General features: G+C 36.5%; 1 long non-coding RNA gene across 1 annotated transcript; it reads left to right on the top strand.

Annotated features, from left to right (window-relative positions):
• The first annotated feature begins 2,992 nt into the window (after positions 1-2,992).
• On the top strand, positions 2,993-22,571 carry LOC311445502. Its single transcript, XR_014698451.1, has 3 exons — positions 2,993-3,177; positions 21,303-21,437; positions 22,150-22,571. It is a non-coding gene; the product is annotated as an uncharacterized lncRNA (long non-coding RNA).
• The last annotated feature ends 1,402 nt before the right edge of the window (positions 22,572-23,973 follow it).

Genomic DNA, 23,973 nt, shown 5'->3' with positions numbered 1-23,973 from the left:
AACCAGTCTGTGATTCTATGAACTGGGAGTGAAGCTACGCCTGGGAAGAAGGGGGTAGGGGGAAATTGTTGGTTGTTTTTGTTGTTGTTGTTTGTTTGTTTCTCACTATAGCATTCTATTTTTAATTGACAATAAATTAAATCTTCCCCAAGACAAGTCTGCTTTTTTTTTGTGATTGTAATTGGTGAGTGGCCTCCCTGTCCTTATCAACCCATGAGATTTTTCGCTGTACTTTCTCCTGCTGTGCTGCTGAGGAGAGGAAGTGAAAGAGCAGCTTGCTGGGCACTTATCAGCCAGCCAGGGTTACCCACAGCACTAATACACTATTATTACATTCTCTAACTTCATGGTTTTGAAAGCATATTACTAAAATATACCTTTCCATCATCTCCTTGATTGTATCAAATGATTTTCTTATATTTTCAACAAAAGTAAAATGTGCTACAATGAAAATTGTTTCAGAGTTCCCTCTTTGGAAAAGGAAAGCAGTTTGTTGGGTAGCTGAGATATGTTCTATATCTGCAGCAAATTGGCTGTACTAACTTTGAGCAATACTCTTCTTGTGTCTATATTACCTGTTCCTTGATTAAATAAAGAATCATAGAATCACAGCATATCCTGAGTTGGAAGGGACCCACAAAGATCATCGAGTCCAACTGCCGTCTCCACACAGGCCTACCCAAAAATCAGACTTCAGACCATATGATTAAGTGCACTGTCCAAACGCTTCTTAAACTCCAACAGGCTTGGTGCCGTGACTACATCCCTGGGGAGCCTGTTCCAGTGTGCGACAACCCTCTTGGCGAAGAACCTCTTCCTGACATCCAGCCTGAACCTCCCTGCTTATGGGAGATTCAGCCCTGCATCAACCCTGCCTGAGGCTTCCTGAGCACAGTTCAAAGTGACAAGTGAGGCACACAGTTAATCTACACAGATTTTTCATGCAGGAATACACAGTGTCTACCATGACTTGGTTTAAATATATTTAAAATCCCTGATTCACAGATCCTGTATTTATTACTGTTATATATAAATCAAATCATTTTGAACTCTCTATGTGTTTATATAAGTGGCGGATAACTCAGCACACAGAGACTCTCTCAAACTACACTGAGTTTATTTTATATTCTGCAGCTCCACTGGTCTGTCAAAACCCTTGTAATTATATAACCTGTATGCCACACAGTTTAGAACAAAATCACTTGAGCTCAGATGGGCTGAAAAGGAAGAAAATAAATTTCCATTTTGAGGATTTTCAGCTGAGCCCCTGTGCCATAAGTTCATCATAGCTCAAATCTTAGCATGGTAATAAAGTGTGAGAATCAGTCTTTACAGTAGCTAGAATCTATGACTCAGTTGGTTTCAGAGATCAATTGTGTTGGGATTGGAGTCCTATTAGGAGAGAAACTTGTCCATTACACTTGCTATAACTCACTAAAAATTTCACTGCTTGCTCTCCTCCCTGCTATTCCTCATTCAGAGCCTACTATAGCCATCTTTGTCCGCTGCCTTCATTGTTCAGGATGGAAAGGGCAACAAACAAAGGTTTAAATTATGGGAGAAAAGATTTCAATGACGTATAAGGAAAACCTTTCCAATGTTTGTGATAGGGAAATATTGGAATAGCTTGCCTGGAGGTAATTATGCATTCTCCAGAGTCAGAGATACTGACGAATGAATTAGACACATCTGTCAGTCTGTTCTGCTGTATCATTTCTATTTAAAACCAATACAGATACAATTAATGAAGCAGGCAAAATTACACTCTCTTCAAAACTAGCCAGTGTGATGGTGTGTGTAAAGCAAAGAGATGGATCCTCATTTCACATTTCATACAGATGCTAGATACTCTAAGTGAGGGTGGAGTGAATTTTAAAACAGAATAGTCTGTTAATAATGGAAACACTTAGATACAACTAATATTGAAGGAAACAACTCTGAATGCTGTTGTTACAGTAAAGTGGAGAAGGCACAAGCAATCAATAATTTTAAATTTGTAGTGATCAGCATGAACTATGGGGTTCTTGTAAACTGTTTTATGGATACTATCTGTAATGTGGCTGTTAGGCTTGTCACTGTATGTTTATATTAGATTTAGAAGTGACTATTGAACTGACGATTTAGAAGAGCTTTTGAGAAAAAAGTCAGAAGCTGCTACAATAAGACTGGGTAAACAATATGCTGTTAAATATTTAGGGGAGAGCAGAGTTGTAGTGAAGCTACAGGCTTACAAAACCAAACAGGACCACTAAGATCATGTGGTCTGATTTATTCTGCAGCAGGCCATAGACCCTGCCTGGATTACACTGCTTAATTCTTAATTAAACTGAGTGATAAAGATTCTGGTATCTTGTTTATCTGATTGGTTCAATTTCATTTTCCAGGACCTGAGTCCTTCTGAACATTTCTCTTCACTGTATAAATTTGATTGTTTGTTTGTTTGTTTGTTTGCCCTCCTAAGAGATGGCTAGCTGAGCAAGTAACTTTCTAATATTCTTCTGGCTCAGCTGAACAGGTTGAGCCCAAAGAATTATAAAATTATAAAAGAAGTATAAATTACTTTTCTCTCAGTACTTCAGTTATCCACGTGGATATATCCACTATTCAGTTATCTATTTTTTCATTAGAAGCAGAGGTAGTGTTCCTTTAGTGCTTTGCTGATGACAAGGGATCTCCTTACTCTTCTCTTGGTTGTTTTTTTTTTTTGTTTGTTTGTTTTTTGGTTGTTTTTGTTTGTTTGTTTGTTTGTTTTTGTAAATCAAGTTCTCTAAGTCCTTTTCCATTTTTTCTAAGATCTGTGTCAAACCAATATGATGGCCTTATTATCCATGTAATTGTTTAACTATAAGAAATTATTTAGCTGTTCCTTGACTTACTGAAAATGTTTCCCACCCAGCTTCCCCAGTTAACAGATAGCACTTGCTTTAAATTGGTTACCCAGTCTCCCTTCAAAGAGGAAAGGATTCTGCCAGTATAGGGGGAAACTGTGGAGGTGTGGGGAGATGGGTGAATGGGTGAGCAGATTGATCAATTGACAATCAAAGCACTGACTACAGAAAGGACTCGATTCTTGCCCTAAGGATTTCAGGGGGAAGGAGCGCTCCTCTTTGATGCTGAATTCTCCTCTCAGTTATGAGATACTCCCTGCTTGTAAGCTGACCTGTTAAATGCTTTGTGGTAAGTTATTTAGACTTGTTGATTTAAAACACTTTCGGTACCTGTCTTCTGAATAACTGTTGGAAAGTAAAGTGTGTTTTAATGTTTTTTCTTTTACCCCAGTAGTAAATTTTTTTTTTTAATTTTGCTTGTTTTGTTTTGTTTGTTTGTTTTTTCTTTCTTTTTTTTTTTTTCTTTCTTTTCTTTTTAGCTGAAGTTATTCTCTCATGTAATAGATACAGATCAGTGGGGCTCTTCTCCCTTGTTATCTATGAGCCCCATTTAGAATCTAATCTGCCCACACAGATTATCATTTTTCTTCCTGTTTGTAAGCAACTTTAATCTTCTACTTTATTATTACTAATAACAAGTTATTATAAAATCTTCTTTTAATTATTTTTATTTTTTTAGAAAAACAACATTCTGATTCTCAAGTTATTTTGAAGTCCAGGGGCAGGACTCTTTGTTTGAAAGCATGCTCCTGCCTCAGTAGATTCTAGTCATTGTATAAAATGTTCCTTAAAGTGTTCTGAGCTCAATTTCTGTTTTGCCTAGCTTATTTGGGAGAAATATATTTTTTTTCAGCTCTATGTAATTGTATGTCTTCAGAAGGTGGAAAATGGGGAAAGTACATGTCTTTGAAGAACGTAGGAAGGCAGAAGCTGTAAAACTGTTTGCTCTACTTTCACTTTCTAGAGAGACTACTACATGAAATTCTCATTCACTTATTAGTTTCTAAAAGTTCACATACTGCTTTGATTAACAGACATGATCTTTTTGACAAGTCCCTCTATTCCTTCCTTATGTGTGGCTATGTCAGAGTCTCTACAAGTCTGAGTATGGGACTTTTCCTATTTCTATTCCATAGAGAACCTGTATTGTCTTAGATTTGTGTGCTGGTTTTACTCTCTTTGTATATTCTGGAACAGATTAACTTTTATGTTACAACTAAGACATCTAAGTGGTGATTTATTTTATTTTTAAGGATCTGAGTTATGAGATACTTAACTTGTGACTGGTAGAAGCTGACATTGGATACTTTTCAGAAATCATTTGGGCAATTATAATCTTCCTGGTGATGATGGTAAAGTGGTAAATCAGAGCAATGATCAAATTATATCTAATAGAAAAAATGAAATAAAATAGCTCTCTGGCTTTTCGTGTGGATTAATTTTGAGATTTACTTGAAAATCAGAGGACAGAGAGCTGCTATTGGGAAGGTAATGGAAGACGTGTTCAGAGTGTAACATGATATCTATTTGCAGTGGATGGAAAGCAAAATGAGTAATAACAGATCTACTGCTAGTAGTAGCTTCTATTGTGTGGTACATGCATAGAAGATTGAGGTTTCTAGACATTCCTCCAACATCTAAGCAAGGTTACATTATCACAGCTATACTCTGGACAAATAATGGCAGTTGGAACCATTGGAGTTTGCTGCTACTTAAGGTAAATCATTTGTTACAGTTATGTACCCTTTTAGAAGTGAGAAAATAACATTATGACTAACTTTGCCTGTGTGTGGAGAAACCTAGCATCAGTGAGTCAGACAGTATACCATATGGAAGAAAGACGTTCTAACAATCTCTGGTATCTACACAAGATCAACAAGGGATCTGAACTGTCTCTACAAAGTGCTTCAAGGCACAGCTTTTTTTTTTTTTGTAGAAGAAGGGAAATCCATGTGTGCCCCATAAGCGGTAAATGGGGATGAGGACAAATGGCTGAAATATGTATTAATTGATAAACTACCCACAGAAAAACAATGTTTTTGAAATGGGGAAAAAAAAATATAGTCATGAATCTAAGGGAAAAATAAGCATTATGTTTCAAGGATGGGGAGATTCTCTTCTGGAAAGCAGTGAATCAAAAGGTTTTGGGAGTTGTGGTGGAAAACAGCTCCCGGTGTAACACAAAAAGCATGAATGTAGCACTTGAATAAGAAGAGAGGGCTGACTTCAATAGGAGAGAATATTTATTTGACATTGGTATGGCTATTATTGGAAGACACTCCAAGAAGAACACTCATTGAGTGGAAAGAGTTTGGATAAAACAAAAATGATCAAAGGAGTGGAAAAGTATGTCTGAAAAGAGCTCTTGAAGCTCAAGCTGTTTAATATCAAAGAGAAACTGTAGAGTGTCTCAATCACTGAACATGCTTGGTATGGACAGGGGGGAGGGAGTGACAGAAGACTTTTCGAGTAAAATGGCAAAGATATAATGAGACGAAGTCAGGTCTAAAGTATTTCCAAGCTCTTGACTATTCTGGTTCATTAATAATTATGTTTTAGAACAACTGCTCAAAGGTTGAAATGAGTTTTCTACTACAAAGACTTAAAACAATACATATATACTTTTTCTTTGAACTAGGAAATGAAAATTCCAAGCAAAGCTGCTGGTATTTGCATCATTGTCTGTTATGCAGTAACTACTAGTGAGACCTTCACTTTTATTTGTCATTTTACAAGTGTCTGAGTCTGTGCCAGGATTAGGAATATTCACTTCAGCTCGGGCATGCAAGGGGTACACTTCTCGCTGGTAATCTTGGAGACAAAAGTGCTGTGTTTGCTGTTATTGCACTGCCATGCTTGGTTTTCCTACTGGTTTGGTTTTCCTACTGGCTCAACATATATCCCCTATTATTTATTTCAAAGTGTGTTTTACTTTTTTTTTTTTTTTTTTTTTTTTTTTTTTCCAAACCCTGTGATCTCTGAAACCCCTCTAACTCCAGGAAAATAGATTGTTTTTGTCTTGAGCATCAGGCTTTGAGTCAGGCATGCTGAAGGAGCATGCCTCTGAATCCTAGAGGACATACATTGAGAAAACAAGGTAAACAAGCTTTGAAATTTAACATTCAAAAGATTAAAAAGTTTAGGGCAAATCCCTAAATAATACACGTGTGTGTATACATTAATTTTTTACTTTGTTTGTATACTCTATTCCCTCAAATGCAAACTGTATTGTTTGCAGATGATCTGCCTGGAGCTGCTTCTCTGCCACAAAAAGAAGATAGAAAATAAGTCTCTTCTGATCCAGCATAGTTTGGGATCTGAAAGGTGTCTGTATGGATTCTTTCTAACTTTATAAAACTGATCACAGGCATGAGCTGGATCTGGTCAGCGCAGAGCTTTATTTGATTTTTATCAAATGTCACAACTGATGATTCAGTGTGGGTTCTTGTGTGTGCTTCCTCTCAGTAGGATTTGTCACCTTTAAAACATTTGTTTTTAAGCAAGTATATTACTGCTACCTATAAATGTGTCTCATTGGCAGTAGCAGCCTTCGTAAGGGCTCTGTGCTGAAAGAACGTACCCACTGCCATCGGCTGCTGGCTTCTTCAGCCTGCTCTGAGCTCAGCTCCGTGTGGCAGGGTTGCTTTACACTGGTGCAGGAAATACATCAGTGGTGGACACGTGGCAAAATCCACTAAAAAGTGTGCTTTACAGGCAAAAAAAAAAAAAGCTATATGTTTCTATGAGTACTTTCACACATCTTAAACTGAATACTTCTATTGATGGGATGAAACCTTGCTTAATATTTTGCTAAATGGTGAAAATGATCATGTTAAATAGTTATGAATTGCTTAATTAAATGCTGTTATTAATACAATGGTTTCCTTAGTATTTGTAGATGAGTGACTTTTTTGTTTTTCTGAGATGTTTTTTTTTGTCATGATTTGTTAAAAATGCAGATAAGTGAGTGAAAAGGTGTAGTTAGCCCTGTTGGAGCAGGGCACCGCTCCATCCTGCCTTCTGCTTCCTTAGGTCTCTTTTATTTAATATGAATTAAGTATATTTAAAATTTTAACCCACAGTCAAAAAATATCGAAAAGAAAGTGTGATTTGAAAAATAATTTGCGACAGCTATTCAATAAGTCAGTGGCTTTTTCCATTAACATTTCTTAAAAACAGCAAATTAAAAACTTCTAAAAAAACAAAAAACCACAATGAAACAAATTTCCTATGCAGTATATATATAACACAAGCACATATATACGCTTAATTAACATGCTGTTAATTATCTCAACAAAACTTTTAGTAGATTTTTACCGTGAAAAGTACAGAGAACTAATTATGCATGTATGTCTGCATGAGTTTGAGTATCTAGATTTTTGTCATGCATAATGGATCAAAGGCAATACTAACAAGAAAAACCTATACTGAAGTTGGCATTTTTTTCCATTTTTCAAAGTGAATATTTTTTTCTTGTGAAAAATGAGAACTGTATCTTTTTTTTTTTTTTTTTCTTTCTTCTGGTTATCTTCCCTAGCCATGATTGCTTTTCTGTTTTCATGTTTGAGCTGGAATACTCACTAAAGCTTTCTGAGCCTGTTTCAATATAGAAGAACAATTCCCATAGAGTGGGAGATGCATAGGGAAGTGCAGCCTTAATATGTGGAAACCCAACAAAAATGCATGTTATTTGTAAAAAAAAAAACAAAACAAACAAACAAAAAAAAAAAAAAAACAAAAAAAAAAAAACAGAACAACCAAAAAAAAAACATGTAGCCTCCAAAGAGCTTTTGAGACAAACAGTGAAAACAACTTCCCAAGATGTTATGAGGAGACTTCAAGCTATCCAAATAAAATGCATACAACTAAACTATTAAAAAAAAAAAAAAGTCAGATTCTACAGTCAAATACTGTCTTTAAAGAACTCCTCCTGTCTCAGTCAGAAGTCTTTCTGATATTAAGATGGTCCAGAAACTATGAAAATATCAGAGAAGCAACAAATTCACTTTTGAAGCTGTGATAAGCTATTACTTTCATCATATGGCTAAAAATCAAGAGAAAAAATAGCTGTTTAATATACGAGGAGAAAGGAAGGGGAGAGGAGGAAGCAAAACAAACAAAAATATCAGGACAGCAGTAATGAATGCATCCCGTCAGGGAAATATCTGTACATTTCATTATATTTCTTAAACCGAAGTCACTAAAAATCAACAGAATCAAATTGAGAAGAAAAATGTCAGTATTGCAAATGGCAATCATAAATAGTGTCTTCATGCAAGCAACAACTACTTTAACTCACATAAATTATATCATAATATTATGAACGAAATATATTTCCTATATAAAAGATATTAAAATATATGAATACTATTAATACTAATGGTGGAACACTAATTATGAATATTACATGCTATAGAGAGAATTTACAGAGCAAATTAGAAAAAGAATTACAGTCCAAAGTTTGAAGAAAAAAGCATTACTGCCCCCAAAATAAAATCTAAAGCCTTAAAATCATTCAGAAATTATAAAAGCTTCAGGAAAATAAAGATTTTAGTGTTATACAGTAAGTTTATTTGTTTCACTTGAAGGACAAAAATTAAAACCCTAGCCAACTTCTTCAAGCAGTGGAGAAATACAGCCTCTGAAATGTACTTAACATTAAAATCATAATACAGTAGTGCATAGAGATAATATAACATTTAAAATAAAGAGTTTCAGAAAAAACTTAGCTATATGTCGACTAAACTAAAGCACAATTTGCAACAAAACTCAAAATACAGATAGATCAAACAGAATCAAGGCACTCTAAACCGCCGACGATGCTGAAAAGGAAGAGTTTGAAGCCAAACACAGAATGGGAGAAAATAACTGCAAAAGAGCAAAAAAGTAAAATATCAAAGACAGTTTAAGAACTTTGCTGCTTCCCACACCATGAAGATAAATTTGCACAACTGGTAAGAATGCAAAGGAAGACAATTATCTCTGGTGCAATGTAGCAGTAAAACGCAACCTTTTACATCCAAGCAATACAGTGGAAGTCAAATGCCCTGCAGAAGAGGTTAAATATTTTGGTCCTACCAAATTAGCAAGCTGTTATTCTATTTATCAGGCTCAAATGAAACTTAAAGCAGCTGTTCTCCCTTGTTCTGCTGATCTGCAGAGAATATAGGCAAAGCTTTTGGAGTTGCTTTTAGTCCCCCCTTTCACTGCTGAGCAGCCTGCTTTTAAATATCACCTCCTCCCAAAGCAGTGAAAAAGTGTTTTCCATGTATTAGCTGACAAAATTTTAACCACAATGGACAGGCTATTCTTTTCTGCTTCTTCTCAGTGCCTTTTTCTTTTTTTTTCTTTTTTTTTTTTGTTGCTCTGAAAAAAATCTGTTGGAAAGTTGACCCTCAGCTCCTCCTTTTTCTTCCCATTTGAAAACCAGGGGGACAGTCCTGTTGCAGTACTCTTCAGGCTGAGGCATTTTCAGCTGATGGCAGCAGAGAAAAGGCAGCTAGGGGTTATTTTCTGTCACTCAGGTAGAAACAGTTATGTAATGGGAACAACTGAAAAGACCTGCCGGTAGAAATCATGCTCATCAGACCTTATTCAGGGCCCGTTCCTGCAAGGGTCGGTCTCGGGCAGCCGCATTCCCTGGAGGGATCATTGCAGATGCTGGGTATGTGTGTGAGCAGATCTGCAGCAGTTGCCTGAATGTGATAATAGCGATGTTTTAAACTCTGCTGCAATGAGATAATTATAGCTCGAGCAACAAAAAGGAGCAACATATTGGAGGAAAGGTGGTTTTTGTTGTCTGTGTGTACATGTGTGTTTTAAAGTTTAATAACTGCATGTGCAAAAAACAGATGAGTTTACCAGAAGTGGGACACAATTATTTGAAATGTATCAGATGTCCCTCTTTAATTTCAAAACTATAATTTTGCTTTCCATACACCACAATTGTACATTGTAATGGTATATTAATACTTTATGCTGGCTATTTTACAGCCATGTGTGCTTCACGTGTGCCACAAGGTGTTTTTGTTTTTTATACCTACTTGGTTGAGTTCTGTGCAATGGGATAGATGGAAATAATTAATCATGAAGATGTTTAGCCTCTGACAAAGCTGCAGCCTAGGGCACCGAGTCTTGGTTTAGAATAAGTGACAAAGTGTCAATAGATTTTTGTATGTCGAATGGGGTGGTGGTGGTGGTGGGGCTGATATATGAAATAAAGTTGTGTCTCCTTTTGTCTCCGTGTGATTAACAAGCCGTTTGTGAAGGCAGTTGTTCACTGTTCCCTCTGGATCTCATAACACAGCAAGGATTATTCCTGAATAGGAAAAATACCTCCTTTGGTTGTTCTTTTATTTTCTTTTTCTTTTTTTCTCGGTATGTCTCCTGGAACATGGTAGTTTAGGTGAGAAAGAACGCACTGAGATAACATGAGCTGAGGATGCAGGTTTATAAGCATTTGTAAAAAGCATGGGGAGATGGGAATTGCTGGAACAACTCTGCACACCCCATGTGCTGGAAAAATTTGCAAAAATCATGAGTTTAAAAGAACACTTTGACTGCAGCCATGTATTTGCTTGGTTTAAAATACTGCACTTGTATTATTCTCTTAGATATGTCATGGCTGATTTTCTAAGAAACTACTGTTACTAGCAGTATTGGATGCCTGTTCCATTATAGGCTAGTTTATTTAAAAAAAAAAAAAAATCGTTGGTTTCTGGAGATTTCACATTTCCCCAGTGTTACAGTTAGTTTTCCTGCCCCAGAGTGAACCATAACAACAAATAGGTCAGGGTTGTGCCATTTAAAAAATAAAATAAAAATAAATATATGACACAGATATGGAAGGTAAAATGCTGAGGGTACAAAAAGCCCATAAACATGTGCTTTAACAGATTGCCAACACAATTTAAAATAAAGTGAGTTAGAATATTTACACACTTAAAAGTGATTATAGATTAGTATACTTTCCTGATTCAAGGTCACGTTATTTTGAAAATAAAGACATCAACAGCAGTTGTAAAGTCACAATGCAAAAATTCCAGGTTTACATGAGGGTAATTAGAACCGGAGAATAAAATTTGACCAAAACTCAGCTTTTCACAGAAGACTTGCATAAACATACAATATCACCAAGAATAGATACGGGGTGTCATTAATTGAAGCAAACTTACGGCGCTGATGTAGACTTCCAGCATTTAGATTAAACCCCACAGGGGTGGGGCAAGGGGGGGGTTCACTTTTTCTTTTTTTTTTTTTTTTTTCAAATGGAAAGACTTTAAGTCAATGAAAACCTTCTGTATCCAAGATGTCTCTTTTGGAAGAGCAGTTGATGAAACATGTTTTCCTATGTTTTGCTCTGATATTGTCAAACTAAAATCTCTAAGTGCAATCAGAGTAATAACTAAGAATTTAGTACTTACATCATAAAGGAATAAGAGGCAGCTATGCCTCACGTTTATAACATGACTTTAATTTAAAGCTAATTAATAGCTTTTTACTAAGATGTGTTGCTTTAGTATGGCAGTAATAGCTCATCATCGTATTTTTTTCCCCCTAAGTTTTTTTTTTTTTTTTTTTTTTTATGGGAAACCAGCTAATTCTGGCCAAGCCACAGTGCTTTGGAAGCCAGTAGAACCTTTTAAGAAGCTGGCCAGCTGGCAGCTAACTAGTTATTTGTTCAAGCTTGCGTATGATGCCATTATTTGTACCATGGAAATTGGACATGTGGGGCAGTCTCACATGTGTAGGCTGTTTTGCTTACAATCCTTTCATTATCTAATTCAAAGTTAGTTTCTCCATTTTGGGTTTGAAATGTGTGTAGATAACTCTACACAGATTTTGTGACATCGGTTTAGGCAACTTAGTCCAGTTTGGATGTTGCTTATCTGTTTTTACAGACAAAACGTAGCAAAAGGTCTTCAGAAGCCATCACGTTTGTTACTCTGTCAGTAAAATGATATCACAGAACATTTGGGGATTGCTTTGTTCCTACTGAAGGAAACAGTGCACAACCTTCCCTTTTCCAAAAAGCATCCAGAATGTTAGCTTGTCCTGGAGCACTTAGGCACTACCCTCCAACAGTATCTGCACAAAGGAAAAAACGTGTCCAGCGACCAGAAACATGGGTGAAAGATGTCTTCTGTGTTACTGAACATGTTTGAGATGCTCGAGGAGCAATGCTTGAGGCAAAGAGAATGATCAAATGTGCAGTGTGGTGAAGGTGAGAAGTAACCTAGGACAGTGGGAGGAATATAGGCTGACATTAACACAGTGTATTGATGTTTTCATTCATCCTTCTCTACTTATCTTCAGTTTTGTTGGGTGATGAGTATAAAATGACATAGCAGTAGAACCAATGAGTTGAAACATTCCCAGTTTTTAAAATTGACAATTATCAATTATTACATGAAAAATTTTAAAAGCAACCAAACATTTCAAAATGAAAGAATTCCAATTAAAACTTTGTGCTGATATCTGCAGGGGAAATCTATGGTATCAACTGTTTCCTTTCTTTTGAAAACATTGTTCTTATTTTTCCACTTTAAAACTTCAAAACATTTTTTTTCAACTTGAATTGAAAAATAGCATAGTCAAAATTTCCCTTAAAGGAAAACCTATTTTTCAGACAGTGCTTTTACCTGAATTAAGGCATGATTCTTCTCTTAGCTTCTATTCCAGCACCAAGTCACAAAATTTGTATCTCTTTTGTAAACATTTATGGGATTTAATTTCAAGATAATTACAAACTTTCTCCTTTAAAAAGAAAAAAAAAAAATCAAAAAAAGAAATTGCAGGAATTTGTTTTATGCTTCTTTGAATTAAAGGTCAGCTGTCACTCTGGAGAGAGTCTTCGATCATCAGGAGCGTTGGTTTGCATTCACAGTACCAGCCATTGCAACCTTGTGAAAAACCTTTGTGTGCATTTGCATTTGTGTGCATTCTCCTCCTTTCTGTTTGATGTCAGTCAGTTTTTTATTCTCTCCCTGTCTTGCTTATGTTTTCTATTGTTTTCTTTTTTTTTTTTAAAGAAAAAAAAAACAACTTTTTCCTTACTTCTTCCTTCTTTCCATATTGTTTTTTCTTCCCCTCCTGTACTATCAAATGAACATACTTCCCTATGACACTTATTTTTTTCTCACTTTTTCTACCCAACTGTTTCCAATTTTCCTTGACTCTCCAGAGTCCTTTCTCCATGACTTTCTCCAGACTCTTCTTTCCCTTTTGTTCACTTTTATTTTTTTCATTAGGTTTCATTATTTTTATTATTTTTATTTTATTACCCATACTGTTTGCTCTCATCTGTTCCCCCCGTTTTACCATCCTCTCAATATTCTCAGAATTTCTCCTGGCTCCCTCACCATACCCTTCATCACGTCCCTAATGCAACACTGCACAGCGTGTTCATTCTTTCCTGACTGCCTCAAACCTGCACCCGGTACCCCTCCTCACATGCATATCTTTATGCAGATGTTTTTGGTTGCATTAGGATGGGGTTGAGACAAGGAGTTTCCCCCCGTTCCCATGAGGATCTGGAAACACATGTGGTCTGTAGGCCATTCAAATGTGGATCTCTGCAAGGTCCACTGAGCAGTTTGTGGATAGTTATAGATCATATTTTAACTGACCCATACTACCCTATAATAAGGACTTGATGTCTTTCATGAATGTATGAGACCAGACTTCTCTAAGCAACATCTCTTTGATTTTGAGATTGTGCTTATGTAAGAGAAAACAGCCTGGTCTGCCCTTGTCTATTCACATTTATACAATACAAGAATGAAACTTTTTCCCTCAGTTGCAAATGCTTTTATCGAGGAACTATTGCTATTCTGGAAAACTTTGAATGAGAAAGAAGCCTGGCATAAAGCCAAGTTGCTGTCATTTGCAAGACTCTTGCTGATTTTAGTAGAAAGAAGGGTGTCCACTTCTGTGATGGTAACATTGGCAGGTGATCTAAGCACGTTTGCTAGAAGGACAATCTGGAGGGAGAATTGCTGCTCTTCTCCAAGAGAAGTAACACTTGTCTTTGGACAAGCTCTTTTTCTGATCTAATTCTTACTTTGTTGTTGTTGTGAGTAGATGCAACAAAAATATGAGAAGCAAGAAAATGCACACCTAGCTTTGCAAAAAATCAGTGGGAGGCAGTTTTACTACTACTTCTATGGAGTTGCACGGCTAGAAAATTACTTTCTCCTGTAATAAACTAGGAAGAAGACAGGTCTATTTGGAGAATAATCAGAGAAGCCTTAGCATTTGGAGAAGTGTTATGTGATATGGTGCTTACAAGTGAAGTAGATCTGACTTCTGCTTTTGAGTAAAATATTATGAATAGTTGCAGAACACTTTGGTATAATAATACAACTTTAAAATAATGCCTTATCTTTAGGCTTGAGAGGATTGGTATTTCATAGTTTATCCTTATAGCTGAAAAATCAAAGTATACTATTTCAGGGGAAGCAGTCAAAACTAGTAACATCAACACACAGCTACAGGTTAGGACTAGATTTACAGGTTAGGCTTATGCAGTAACAAGAAACACCAGAAGTTTGCAATGTTGTCTAACATGGTCATTCCCTCATTCTTTTTCATTTCTATGAAATTCATAATGTAGGTTGTCTTTCACTCCCTTGATCTCAAGTATTCCAGACAGATTTAACCGTATGTCTTTATTTGTTGCCCTAACTTTCAGAATTTCCTCCCTAATGATGTACCTAATTTGGGATATGATTTTTACTTTGCAATTTAAATGTTTTATTCCTCAAAGGAAAGAAATATATAGAGTATGATGATCACAGAAATGTTGAAAATATCAAAACATTGTGATTGGAAGAATATTAGGCAAAGTGTTGATTAAAGAGCTTAAAAATAAATCCATGCCATCTCATATTATGCTCATTTAATAAAGGTATCTACCCATCAAGAGTTAATCCCAACCCTTTTTTTTTGTTTCATATTTAATCAGAAAGGGGTTTAATTGAAGGCTAAATGATTCAAATTTGCCTTATAAACTTATTTGTCTTGCTCCTGCTTACACTGAAATCGGCAGTAAAACATTAGAGCATGTGTCCTTAAAATTTATTTCACTTGCCCGATGAATAGAAAGTATGTACAGTATTCATAACAGAACAGGTAGAGTGGGGCATTTGGGATAATGCAGGGAAGAAGGAGGCAATAGCAAAATAATCTTAAATCTGGGAGGTATACATTAATTACTGACAGTAATATTTTGTGGATATGTAATTTCTTGCATCTGTTTCAACTCTGATCTTCCAATCAGGTTTTCCAATCAGGTTTTTAGGATTGAATCCTTGAATTGTAAGGATTTTGGGGAAAAATATTTTAATTACTTATTGAAGTACCTGCTATATTTCTGGTCACCGCATAACTGATTTGTGGTGCATCATTATGCCTCAAATTGTCAAATATATTGGACGTATACTGTGAATATATAAAGTGAGGTTTAGGAAGTGCTTCAATTCTTACATTCATTACATTAATTTTTTGAATTTTAAATTGCAAATTCTAGTGATAGTCATGACTGTGAAAGGAAAAATAACATTTTAATGACATAGCTGATTTATATCTTGCGTTCATAGCTTTATTTATTTGGATTACAGTCATAACACTTGTCGCATCTTAGAGATGTCATGCACTTTGATAGGTGCATTAAAGCATTAAAACAGGCTGCAATGTTAGTGTTTTGGAACCTTCAAAACAGATTCAAATTGTTCTACGACATCTAATTTTTAAATAAACAAATAAAAGGATTTTAAGTAACACATAGAATTAAACTAATACTTCCTCATTTCTCTGTTGCAATGTTTCGTATCAAAATGTTCTCAGTAGTTCTTTTCACAATAAATCCAGTACATTTTTGTTGCAAAGGAATTAGAAGGGAAGGGGGGAAAAATAATAACCCCAAACCAACTTTACAACAAACTTTGTGTTGTTTCCTCCCGCTCATCCCCCCACTGTTTACAGCTACTTGAAGTGAATTGTTGATTTAATTGTAACATAAAAAAATACCTGAACTTGCCATCCTCCCTCAACAAATGGACTTAATGTTATTGGAACCTTGGTAGGATTAATGTTAAGTCATATAAGTCTGAGCTGCTGTCTGAGATTTGCAAAACCATGCATATATGAAACTGAGCATCACATTTAAGCACCTATTCACTAAATTCTTTGAGTAGTCAAAACTCCTACCTTTTGATTTTTCTATATGAGAAAGGCAACTGACATATGGTCCTTGTTAATGCCATCAATGTGTTTACAGGGTTCAGAATTCCATGTATACCATGAAAAGACCAAAACATCTTGCATAAATCTGAACATATACACTATGTAACATTTACAAAAAAGAGTTTCTGTTTCTGAAAGAGGGCAACTAAAAAAAAAAGGGGGGGGGGGGGAAGGAAAAAAAACAGCAAAACCAAACAAACCCACCACCACCAATCTAACATTCAATTAGATCAGTACTGAAACAGACAACAAAAGTTTAACTCTTCACTATGAAGAAACTTTCTTTTTGTCCAATAATATAGAGTTCGAGGCCAGTACAAGACAAAATTCTGAACACATTAAAAATACATTTCCAAATATCTTTTGATATACAGTCCAAAGTGTCCAACTTCTGAAGGCAAAATGGTAATATGAAAACAAACAAACAAACAAACAAAAAACAACACTATCTTGCCCATAAAAGACAGTTGCAGAAGTTAATGTTTTAATTTAACTAAAACTTATTTTCTTCATTTCAATATAATCAGTTTTTATTTCATGTAACTGGTGAATAATTATTACCCTTCATGTTTCAACTGACCAGTGTTATTCCTCTCAGAGTAGATGATATACATACATGTGTATATATATGCAGATTGTTTAAGCCATAGATTTCTCTGGTCCCTGCATTTTCATTTTGTCTTGCTAAACAACTCCACATTGCACGTAAAATTCTTGCTGGAACTATATATCATAAAATATTTCATTGTAATTTAGAAAAAGAATATGAAAGTACAAATTTATGAAAAAATTATGAATAAAAGTATAACATCCATTTAAATAACAAAACATTTACTCACCTCAGGCATGTAGCTGAGGAGAATGCACTTCCAGCCAGATTTGAAAGTCATAGCAGAAGTGCTGTACATTGACCGGCAGTTCTGTCTTTTCTCATTGCAGGAGACTTCACTACAAGTCAGGTGAAACTAATCCTGCTAAATCCTTTGATTTATCTAAGTATTTACGGGTAGCTAAGGTTTTAAGGCATCTTCTTCTCTTAAAAAATAAGTGACTGACGAAAAGGAGGTAACTGTAAAAGAACTGCAGTAGCACTGAGGCATCCTGGCATTGTAGTAGCCGCCTAAGGGCAGAAAGGACAGCAGGATGTGCTCAATAGATTTTGTTTAGCTGTATTAGAAATGAACTTCCAAAAGTGTTTACTACATACCTTTCTTACTGGTCTTCAGCTGTCTGTATTGTTAATATTCTGGTTCTGCTTCTTTTTCATATAAATCAGAACTTTCAATCAATGAATTGAAGATGTGAGAGGACTTGCTTATATTGAATATTGAAGTCATGTTGGCAGGGGTGGTACTTTTAAAGGGTTATAATTTTTTTTCCCTCCCTCTCCAACGCAAATGTCAAGTAGGACTAATGCTGTCAATTCATGTGGTCCTTTGTATGTACACAATAAAAGTTTGTACATCAGGTATGCAAGATGTAAAAGACCCGGTATACAGTTCTAGAGGAGCAAGCAGCCAATACTGTCAAACTGTAATGTGGTTTTTGCTCTGACCTGTTGGTTACTTGTCTTGTGTCTTTGGTATTGGCACCTATTTAAAGTTGAAAGCAAAGACCTGAAGGCTTTATTTGGTGTCCTTTTCATAGCAGGTTCTAATCACAGAAGGAGGTCTGTGGGTTTAGTACCTTTCTTTTTGAAGAGGCAGGACATTTGAGTATCCTGACACTAAAATCAAGCCACTGAACACTTGGTTTCTGTCCTGTGTGTGGTGGAGGAGAAAGGCTGATGAGCTCTTGGGGAGTGCAGAGAAGGCAAACACCTCTTGCTGGTTCCTTTGAGTTCCCTTGCTGGGACGTCCTGGTTTAGCTCCAGGGCTCTTCTGCCGAGGATGTTGGTGGCTTATAGACCTATGTGCAGCTGTGGGCCTGGGGCTGCTTTTCTTCTGCCCCCTTCAGCAGTTTGGAAACCTATTCCTTCCCCAACAGAAGAGCATTTTTCCTCCCCCCTGCCTCCACTCTGCCCAGCCCAGGACCCTCACTGATCCCAGAAGTGCTGCAGCTCTGCTCCAGCAGTTTGCTCAGGAATCACAGGACTGCCAACAGCTAGCAGCAGAGGAGGGGGAGTGCAGCCTGGCTCTAGCGCCTCTTCTTTCCCCACTCCTATCACACTGGTAGCACTGCCACAGCCTGGAGACAGAGAAGAGATGGGACAGGGATGCTGCAGGGTTAAGCATTTAAAAAAAAAAAAAAAAAAAAGAGGGTCTGAGTGGGCTGTGTAGGGTGGCAGAGTGAAGCAGAAAGCTGCCATCATGGGTAATGTGACTATATGGGTAGCTGGTATGTGCTTGTAATGTGCCATCTGCATTGCTACTGCTGTGGTGTCAGTACCTCATCCTTCCCCACGCTGACAGCGCTGTGTGCTGTGCAGGGCCTGTCCTGAGCCATGGCCCTGTCTGGCACCTGCTGGCCGTGGGTGAGCCCAGAGCATTTTGTACAGTCTGATTCATGAGGTGTTCACCTTGTCCAAGCCACGCTCATAGAAAATGTAGGTATGGATAATGCTATAAGAATCATACCTCTTTCTCCCTCCTCCTTCTCACCCTATGTCGCGTGAGGGCTGGGAGGGAAGGCTGTTCTTTACAGCTACCAAATGGATGTGGTATTGATGAGAAACAAGGGGGTGATACCAGGACAAGGTATGGATGAGGTTTGGAGCTGTAGCATCCAAACCAATTCCCTCTTCCCTACTGGCTAGGGATATGATATTTTGGTGAGGTGAGTCCTGTTCTGCAAGACCTGCTTGGTTGTTATTCCTTCTGCCTCTGCTAATGGGGCCTGGTGTAGGTTGCCTTCTGATTCCCTTTCTGCAGCTCTGCCTCTCTAATGTGTGGGGTATTTATTTGAGTGGAAATTTTTATTAAGCAATTACTAAACATGAATAAACGTTGTGCAGGCTTAAAAAAAAATCCTCTTTGGTTGCTTTTTATTTTTGCTAGAGGCATGGCAGTGGTGCTGGGCATTGCACATGGGAAGTTGTGCTTTTTCACAGTTCGGAATGTACCACACACAGGCTGTGAAAGCATGTCACTCATTGCTCCATACAGCGAATGAGCTATATAAGCAATCTCTTTCCTCAAGTTTTCACAAAGGGGAAATTAAAAAGTAGAACAACTTCTTGAAGCAGATAAATGCTTGAAGATTGGAACCTTAAAAACTGTTGGTGAAGAGTGGTTGAAAAGAGCGATATAAACCAAAACATGCATTCCTGGATGTTCTTTCAGTGAGAAGAACTTTCTAGGATGCTTTAGTTGAGTTTTGGAGCTGTACAGACTCTTCCACATGTAATCCTCAATAGCTGAAAGTGAGGCTTTCCATAGACACTAATATTCTCTAGTTCTGTGAATATTTTGGGACAACTTTGGTTGTAAGCAGTTGAGATAGAGAACTAAGAACAGTTAATACTGGATTTACACTTTTATTATTATTATTTTTTATTTTTTTTTAAGGGAAAACAGGAAATTTGCCTTTTTATTATTTTTATTTTATTTCATTTTTTTTTTTTGTATTTTCCTGACGTTTTTGCCCTTGTTTTGGTTTATCTGGTTTGCATCAGGCTGAACCTGGCCTAACATATGCCTTGCATATAACTCTGCCAGAACCAGCTGGAGGCTGCTCACAGTTGCCTGCAACCTCTGATTATTTCAGCTGCCTCTGACAGTGATTACACAGGGAATATTCCCTAGGGAATTTGGTTGTATATTCACCCAACATGCCTCTTTGGTTGTATAATAAAGAAAATTAAACTGAAAAAGGCACAGACATGTTTTTGTAACTGAAGCTTTTCAAGTAAAACCTCAATTTTACTTTTTCATTCTTAATGTGCAAAATACAATCTCTCTTCTCTCCACAGGCTATATAGTTTCCTACTGCTCCTTTCTATAAAGCATAAAGATACTGTTTTCTTTTTCTAAAATAATAATAATAATAATTTATATTTAGGTCCAGATTTTTAGGTGATTGAAGTTCATAGGTCAAAATGGAGTTGTGCCATTTTGAACTAGCTGTAACTTTAGACCTGAAAGTACTTTCTAGCCCCTTCAAAATCTGGCTAGTGCATTTGTTCTTACTTAAGCTAAAAGGCAAAGTCTTTATGTATTAAATACCCTCTATTCAAATGTGCCTTCTGATAGTATTTTCCATCTTTGCAGCATATTCTTTGAATTTGAATATGTTTAATTAAATAAAAAGCACATCCTAATAAAACATGTATCAAAAATCTTTCTAAGAATTACGCATTCTGTGAAAGCAAGATATTGCAAAGGAAATATCAGTATTATTAAACACACAACAATCCATTTCAGGACCCAGCATAGCTCCTGTTGGGGATTGTGTTTATATGTTTCTTCTCAAAGCTGTAGAAGAAAACTTTTTTTTCTTCCCTCTCCCCTGAATATCTTCTGCTTTCACAGACCTGTAAAAACAAGGTGTTCATATTGGCTCAGTTGCCTGTTTCTGGAACTGGATACTAGACATTCAAAGTGTGTTCTGCAAGGTGGAAGAACACTATCTGGTGAAGATACAAATGCACTACTTAAAACCAGGATGTTTGATGGGTATTTGAGTGTTTGCCAAATACATATATATGCTCTAGAATTCTTACTCAGCATGTAATGCAGTGTGTTATCATGGTATTGTACATGAATTCAGACTGGAACTCTGTCCAGAGGGCCAGGTATCTTTTCATGTTCTCCCTGCAGCTGCAGTGCCCCAGCACTGGATGGGGTTTCTTGCAGGTGTTTCCAAATGATTATTTGTCCAGATGAAACACTTCCCAGAAGTATACCTGTCCTTGGTGGAGTCTACGCTAAGAGGTCTTTGGGAGCCTTTCAGTTTCTCTTATGAAGTCCTGGCACTCCACCATCAGGAGAGTTGGCAAAGGTGTATTAAGCACAGACGTGGTTTGGAGACATATGGCTGTTCAAGTCATTGTATATTTGAAAAAAACACCTGCAGTACCATAAGAACTTGAGAGTAAATTGAAAACTTTAAAAATAAAATCTGAGTTAAACACATGAATTCTCCTTGCCCTCAACAGCTTAAAGATGATGTAGTTAGAAGAGCAGATGGGCACAGAATTAAGTGACTTACAGATTTGAGTTTTTTCTGTAGGTAGATGACATCAAGAACTTGGCAGACACTGTTGATGTTCACTCAGTCAGGCAATTCAGACTGCCAGGAGAACAAAATGATGGCATCCTGGAAAGGAGCAATGCATGGAACAGTGTAAAATGGTTGTGTAATTGTGTAAGTACTATGGGCAGAATGGGCTACACAGCCCAGGGACCTCTCCTACATCTTGTAGCATGCAATGCTTCAAGTGTGGCAAATAAGGTTCAGTGCCTACAGCTCCTCCTCTGTCTTGATTTACCATATTCCTTTTTATTTTATTTTTTCCAGATGGTTAAGAGTTATTTTAACTTCTCAATCATGTAGTAATTCATATTACATCAATTTTTTTATGAACAGAGTAGGAATTCCTCTAGCCTCTGAGCTTTCCCTCCCAGCTAAAAGATAACTGGATGCATTACTGTAAGAGCTCTTTGAATGGGATGTGCTTCTCTGCTCTCCAGGCTGATTCTTAAGGTTGTAAGTCTTAGTTATAACTAGTGCCAGCTGTAAAATCAAATTTCATTTAATGAAAATACATATGAGAAATGTATGCTTGGTTTCTTTTGTGTGTATGGAAAAAATGTTAGCCACTGCCAAGCAATTAGGATGCTTGTGTGGCTGCTAACTGATCCTCCCTTGGTGCTTTGTTGGAAAAGGGGAAAAACAAAAGTCTCACTCAAGCTTTGTGCTGGCAGTTTGAATGCTCAAGCCATTGAGCTGTGAAATGCATTGTTTTCTTTTATGTAAATGAATAGAAACCATAAAATTTATATGATAGATTTCATTGAATGGAGCTTTCTCAGTTTTGCTGAATAGATAAAGATAATATTCTTTTCTTTCTGTTTAGGACAGGATGCCTGCATTCCAGTCCAGAAAGTCCTAGACAGAAATCTGGGAGTAATACACAAGGACTCATGAACTTCAAATGAGAAGAGATGGGTTTTCATGGGCACAGCTGTCTCCCTGGTGTGGGGCAGTTCTGAGCAGTAAACAACATCTTGATTTCACTGTCCATGAATGTTACATGCATAGCCATAGGACTGCAGGCAGGGCAATTAGAAACACTCCTACTGTGCTGAGTGGATTGCTACGTCTAAGAAGTCTGTGGCAATGACCTAATTTCTCCAATATCTCTTTCCTTCTTTCCACCCAAACTCAAATTGCAGCGTAAAAACAGGGCATGCAGCACCACATATCTGAAGAAAAAAAAAAAACTTTTAATGGAAATGTTACTGGAAGTAGTATTTTCACAAAGAAGCTCTAATTTTATCTAGGTGGAGTTTAACAGTCAAAAATTTAGTCAAGTGTTCTCAGCTGAATCTCTTTGTAAATGTGATGCCTATTACATGCCTATAAAACTGCACACAGCATTTTGTACTACACCATGACTTATCCATGTAGGGTTTGATAGACTGAAGTAATTTTGATCATCTCTTCCCTCTCAAAGAATAGACATTTTCTGTGCTCTTTTAATTAGGGCAATTATTTTTTGTTTAGCATCACACTATATTCAAACCGTTTACTTTCATTTTTAAATTAATATGAAATCCTTGATGGTAGTTTTATGCTAGAATGATTCTTATACTAGTTTCTGTCAAGGAAGAGATGAGTCTCAAGAACCATGTTTCTTTAATGTCTATCAGTTTGCATTGCTGGGAATTCTATTTCTTAAAATACCTATATTTATTGTATTATAAAGTGACTAGGCTTGCTAGACTGATTAATACCACCAGGGAAAGAGATGAAAGGATTCAAATCTCAGTTTCTGCAGGAGTTATTAAATCAGCATAATACTGATACTTTTGATATTCAATAATTTCTGCATCTGTTTATTAGTCAAAAAATATATAACTGCTTAAGAATATAATTTATGACAGAGTTATTGTTCTTCCTTTTTAAGCTTCTGACAAATTTCCCATTTCTAGTGAAAGTTAGCAGTAATTGCAAAGGTACCTGATTAAAATGCTAAAAGATTATTTATTTATTTATTTATTTATTTTATTATTTTTTGGCCAAAGCATGTTTCATCTTAGGGGTGCCAGTGTTTCTATGGGAGAATGAGGAAGTACAAAAAAAATCTTGAAGATACTTATTTCACTGATTAAGCAGTTATATACAATTTTATACAACCAAAACGTACTAAAAAGAATTTTCTTAAAATGGGAGAATGTGTTGATAATTTCAGTCTATCTTCTCTCAGATTTTTCTTTTAGTTCACAAGTATGGGCTCTCATGGGACTTAATGCAGCTTTATTAATGTTTGGTTAAATAAGGAATCCATAAACATGGAAGACTGTGTCTAGGCCAGGTAATATTCCCCACAAATAAGAGACTTGTTGAATAGTTGAGTTCTTGTTCTCCTTTATTTACACATTCCACTTGGAGCTGATTCTTGAGTGTCTCTCAGAAGCCTGGTGAGAATAAAATGTGTTATTTTCTGCCTTAATAGCATGTCTTGATGCTCTGTGTTGTGCTTACCCTTGCTGAAGTTACCCTTTAAAATAATCAGTAAGAAGCTTATTGTTCTGGAGATGAGAAGTCAACTTCTGAATTTGAGTGAAGTTTCTTTGCTTTGAATATAGTGTCTACAAAGAGTTGCTGACTGTATGCTTTTTATTGGGGAGCTTTTAAGAGAGTCGGTAAAAATACTTGCTGTTTAGAAGCTTCTGTT

The sequence above is a fragment of the Aythya ferina genome (genome assembly GCF_964211825.1).
Source record: "Aythya ferina genome assembly, chromosome: 16".
Lineage (NCBI taxonomy): Eukaryota > Metazoa > Chordata > Aves > Anseriformes > Anatidae > Aythya > Aythya ferina.
This window is presented reverse-complemented; position numbering and strand designations above follow the sequence as displayed.